This window comes from Pseudophryne corroboree (assembly GCF_028390025.1).
Source record: "Pseudophryne corroboree isolate aPseCor3 chromosome 3 unlocalized genomic scaffold, aPseCor3.hap2 SUPER_3_unloc_2, whole genome shotgun sequence".
Taxonomy (NCBI): Eukaryota; Metazoa; Chordata; class Amphibia; order Anura; family Myobatrachidae; genus Pseudophryne; species Pseudophryne corroboree.
The window spans coordinates 2,244,853-2,250,852 of record NW_026967508.1 but is presented as its reverse complement, the minus strand read 5'-3'; positions in this window follow the sequence as shown (position 1 = coordinate 2,250,852).

The window sequence follows — 6,000 nt, the reverse complement described above, 5'->3', positions numbered from 1 at the left end:
GTTGTGGCCATTCACAGTCAAAAAGGCTTGTGGTGTTTGGTAGATGATGTGAAATACCTTAATAAAGTCAGTACCAAAGTTTTGAAGTCTAAGTAATCTGTCTATGTGGGCCCAAGATACTCAGTCAAAAGCTTTGTCTGCGTCACAGCTCAATACCATATTGTCTAGTTCCAATGAATTGTGTGTTTTATACATAGCTGCCAGCAATGAGCGGACATTATGTACTGAGTGTCTATTACGCATGAATCCTATCTGGGCAGGATGTAGTAGTTTGGGTAGGATCACTTGGAGACGGGTGGCAAGAATCTTTGTAAATATTTTAAAATCCTGGTTTAACAGTGAGATTGGTCGATAGGATGAAACTAAAGTATGGTCCTTGTTAGGTTTAGGGAGGACTATGACTCGGGCCGTATTAAAGCCTGTCGGGGCAGGGTGTCCCTTCAAAAGCGCATTATATAATTGCCTGAGGTGTTCACATAAGTGTGGGAGAAGTAGCTTGTAATAGGCCGCTGACATACCGTCGGGGCCTGGGGATTTCCCATTTGCTAGGGATTTGATGGTTGATTCCAATTCTGCTGCAGTAACGGGGTTGGTAAGGAAATCTCTATCGCTCTCCGAAAGTGTAGGGAGATTCGCCTGTGTCAAAAAGTCCATGCCTGCAGTAGGGTATTCAGGTGGTGCGGTGTATAATTTCTCAAAGAAAGCTAGAAAAGTGTCACTAATCTGTTCCTGTGTCACTGAGGGGGGTCCGTCTGTGTCTCTAATTGAGGAGATATGTTTTGGTGTTGCATGAGTTTTTACCATGTTTGCTAATAACTTCCCTGGACGATTACCCCAGCGAAAGTATTTGTTAGATTGGAAGGAGAGGAATAGCTTGGCCTGTTCAGCACAGAGGGTGTCATGTATCAATTTGGTGTCTTTATATAATTTCCTGTTAGTCTCAGATGGGTCAGCTAGCAATTGGGAATAGGCCGAGGTAACCTAGAGGGACGCCTCTGCCATCCTTTCCCGAAGTTGCCTTTTTCTGGCAGCAACATAGGAAATAATCTGCCCTCTAAGGACGGGTTTAGAAGCCTTCCAGAAAAGATTTACGTCATTGACATGTGCTGTGTTATCATGTGTATAGTTGAGATATGATTGTGTCAAAAAGAGTTTGACGTCCTCAGAGTGGGCAAGGTATTCAGGGAATCGCCAGGTATAGAGTATTGTCGGGGTGTGGTTAGCTTTATTTTCAGGGTGATGGGAGCGTGATCGGATATGAGTATACTAGCTATGGTGGAGTCCAATATTCTATGTATTGAGGAGGCAGGTATTAGCCAGTAATCCAATCTGGAGAATATTTTGTGGGGGTGTGAGAAGAAGGAATACTCCCTAGAGTCAGGATGGAGAAATCTCCATGGGTCCAGTAGTTGTAAAGAGTCTTGCATTAGTGACAGGGAGGGTGGAATGGATCTATTGTAATTCAACTGTCTGGGGCCACCGGACACATCTAGTAGCGGGTCCATCACAATATTAAGGTCTCCCCCTATGATCAAGATTCCCTCCATCCAATCCTGTAATTTAACAAAGATATCTGAGAAAAAGGAAGCATTCGGTCCTGTAGGGGCGTAAATACATGCTAGAGTAAAAAGTTCTCCTTCGACCTCCATCTTTAGGAACAAAAACCTGCCCTCAGGGTCTACCCAGTCATCTTTGATCTTATAGTTCAAAGATTTACGAAACAGAAGAAGTACTCCCTTTGCTTTAGTAGTATAGGAAGCGCTTTTGAAGTCTCCAACCCAGGTGTCTCTAAGTGTGTTGGGGTCATTGAGACGCCAGTGTGTCTCCTGTAGAAACACTATATCAGGATGACATTTTTTGAGGTGGGTCAAGATCTTTTTCCTCTTAATTGGTGTGTTCAGGCCCTCCACGTTCCACGAGACTAAATTAAGAGACGTCCTTGAACCATCTGTAGAGGCCTCAGCGTCCCTAGGGGCTGGCATTATCCAATGCCCAGTCTAGTGGAACGCAGAAGGAGAAGCCACAAGTGAAAGTCCAATCCACCGTCCCAGCACGCAAGGGGAGGACAAGAATGATGTGTCGGGCAAACTAACGGAGTTAGGGTATACATACAGTAACTAACCAATGTAATGCAAAAAGAAAATGGTAGCCGATATAGTATAGGCCACCAGTCATAAATTTTTTTACATTTTTGAACCCATGAAGACAGTAATAATAACCGTCCATCTGTAACAGAAACTTTAGTTTGATTAGAAAAATGGAAGGGGAAAAAGGGTGATAAGAGAAATTGAATAAATTGAATAAGGGAATTCCACCGTGCCCGCATCTGCGGTAGGCGTGTCGGATTCCCATTCAACCATGTGTGTAGTAACCATATAGCAACAATCAACCATGTGTTATCCATTAGAAAAGAGGAAAAGATAAAACAACATAGAAAGATACTTAAGTGTGGGAAAGTCAATCAGCATCATCCATTCGAGAGTTAGATTGTGATGATGATAGGAACTTGAGGAAATTCCGAGCAGATTCTGGTGTGTCGAAGAAATGAGGTTTGCCGGCATGGAGGATTCTCAGTTTTGCCGGGTACAGGAGGGCAAATCTGATGTTTTTGGCATAGAGTTCCTTGCATACAGAGGAGAATTCCCGTTGTTGCGTCGACTTGAAAGGAAAAGTCCTGAAACAGAAGAAGCTTGGATTCCTCATATCGTAGGTCAGAGCGTTTGCGATAGGCTTCCATGATCTTCACTTTGTCAAGGTAATTTAGTAGCTTGAAAATGACTGGTCTAGGACGTGACGAAGAGGATTGTGAAGATTGCCTGTCGGGGCCAATGCGATGGGCTCGCTCTACTAGGTAAGAGGTGGGGGAAGAGGGTAGGTCAAGGGTTGTGGGGAGCCAGTGTGCGACCAAGTCCATTAGGTCTGCTTGTCTGACGGATTCTGGAAGGCCAATCAGGCGCAAGTTGTTCCGGCGATTTCGATTTTCTAAATCTTTGAACTTGTCGGTCATGGCCACTAGGGTGTCGTCGTGTGTTTATTGTTGGGATTGAATTGTTTGATAATCATCTTCCAAGGTAGATATTCGGTCTTCAGCCTCAGCCAGGCGTTGGGTGTGTTGGGTCAGTTGAGCTGCTGCTGACGTAATTGCTTCCATTAGGGGCGCTAATTTTGCATCCAGTAAAGGTGATATGATGTCTGATATTTCTCTGGCCCTCTGTATTGAGGATGGACTAGCATGGACGTCAGTAGGTATCATGTCGTCAGTGGCTCGCCTGTATGGTGAGGATGGAGATCTCTGCAGAATAGGGCTGAGTTCCCTCTCTTTGGCCGTTGATTTATTTTTGTTTTGAGAATTTTTATTCGCAAGGAGCGTCTTGGCCACATATTTTTCCATGGTGGGGAATATATCCTCTAAGGGGGTAAGAGGTTCCAGACAGTCTAGGATTTCGGCTTGGGAAGCAGGGAATCGCGGCCTCTATGGTGGTGAGGTGGGGTTCTGTTGCACGTATTTGTGTTGTGTTAGGTTGGGTTGAGTTGAGGGGGGTAGTATGGGATCCAAGGGGCTGGCAGGTGAGTACAGCGGGGTGCTGTGAGATGCCAGGGATCCCTCAGGCAGCCGGGTCAGCATTTTCTACGAGACCCAAGGTGGCCGCCGTCATCGATTGCACACTCTTTGTGTGCGTTTCGGTGGGTGCGATGGGGGAGGGAACCAGGGCCTTTGTCACTTTTTGCTCCGGGGTATTTCTGGGACCCACTGATGTAGTTGCAGGATCACTGGTCCAGGGAGAGCCGTTGGTCAGGGCTATTAGGAATGTTCGGAGAGATAACTCTCAGAGGGAGCAGCCGGGTTTTCCGGTGCGCCCACCAGAAATAAGGGCCTCGCCAGTGAACTCTCAAAGTCCCTTGTAGATTAGTATAACAGCTACCACGAGGTGGGAGAAGAAAATAATATCTTAAAGGAATGCTGGGAGACGATTAAGCTTGGAAAGCCTGGAGCAAGAGATTTCTTTGCATGCTTTTTGTCAGGTCATTTGCCAGTGTGGCTCCGTCAGCCTCACCTCCTGTGTCTGATTATTGTGTGTATCTGGCCTCCGGTCCGGTGCGTCGGTGGCAGCGGTGATTGACCTGGCAGTGACAGCAGCCAGGTATATATGCCTCCGTGCTGGCTGTGTGCCAGGAAGCAAGATGGCGCTGCCTGATTCTTAGCACGGGCTCCTAGAGCTACAGGAGTGAGTGCCCTCTGGAGTCATTGGTGGTGTCAGCGGTGTATATAGCTGGAGCCCCGGGGTTCCCGTCATCTGCGGGTGGGGATCGGCACTTGCTGCGGTCAGCGGCAGTCACTATGGGCGGAACAGGCGGCACGGCCGTGGGTCCGTTCTTCCGCCCCGTCGAGCGTCTTAGTGGTGGCCGAGAGCAGCTGCAGGGGAGCCCGGCAGTGTGCGTGGAGCGGGGTTGGTGGAGGGACCACTAGAGAGGGAGACAATGCCCGTACTTCTGTCCCGATCCCGATCGAGGCCCCGCCACGTCACCTCCGGCCCGGCTTCGGCTCGGCTCCAGCCCCCGGCTTTTTCCAGGCAGGTAGGCCGCAACCTGCATGGGCACAGGGTGCACCCACCGGCTCCGCAACCCACTCTGCCTCAGTCAGAAAGACCTCCAGGACCCAGTCGTGAGGGTCCAAGGTCTAATACAGGGGTCGGGAAGGTAGTAAAACTCTATAAAAGCAGAAGCCGAGGTTCAGAACGTCCTCTCCTCTCCACATCCAGGCCGGCCAAGGATCTTCTATGAGCAGTTCCTGAAGATCTGGATACCAGGCCCTCCGTGGCCAATCTGGAATGACGAGTACTGCCGGAACTCTTGTTTGCCTTATGATCCTTAACACTTTCGGAATGAGTGGAAGAGGAGGGAACACATATACCGACTGAAACACCCACGGAGTTACCGGGGCGTCCACTGCACTGGCTTGGGGGTCCCTTGACCTGGAACAGTACCTCGGAAGCTTCTTGAGACGCCATTATGTCTATTTGAGGAATTCCCCAACGCCTTGTCACTTCTGCAAATACCTCTCGATGAAGAGCCCACTCTCCCAGATGGAGATCGTGTCTGCTGAGGAAGTCTGCTTCCCAGTTGTCCACTGTTGACAGAGCGCTCACGTGCTTTTCCGCCCAGCGGAGAACTTTTGTGGCCTCCATCGCCGCTCTGCTCCTTGTTCCGCCCTGACGGTTTATGTACGCTACCGCTGTTACGTTGTTCGACTGAATCAGGACAGGTAGACCTTGAAGAAGGTGTTCCGCTTGCAGAAGGTTGTTGTAAATGGCTCTTAACTCCAGAACATTTATGTGGAGACAAGTTTCCTGGCTTGACCATTTTCCCTGGAAACTTCTTCCTAGCGTGACTGCTTCCCAGCCTCGGAGACTTGCATCCGTGGTCAGCAGGACCCAATCCTAGATTCCGAACCTGCGTCCCTCTAGAAGGTGAGAACCTTGCAGCCACCACAGGAGAGAAATTCTGGTCCTGGAAGATAGACTTATTTTCCGGTGCAAGTGCAGGCGAGACCCGGACCATTTGTCTAGCAGGTCCCACTGAAACACCCTTGCATGAAACCTGCCAAACGGAATGGCTTCGTAAGCCGCAACCATCTTCCCTAGCACTCGAGTGCATTGATGAATCAACACTCTTGCCGGTTTTAGAATCTCCTTGACCATGCATTGGATTTCCAGAGCCTTTTCCGCTGGAAGAAACACTCTTTGCAGTTCCGTGTCCAGGATCATGCCCAAGAAAAGCTGCCGAGTTGTCGGAATCAACCGAGATTTTGCCAAATTTAGAATCCAACCATGATGTTGCAGAAACGTCAGGGAGAGTTCCACATTTCTTAGCAACTGCTCCTTCGATCTCACTTTTATCAGGAGATCGTCAAAGTACGGGATAATTGTGACACCTTGCTTGCGTAGGAGCACCATAATTTCCGCCATCACTTTGGTGAAGACCCTCGGGCCGTGGAAAGCC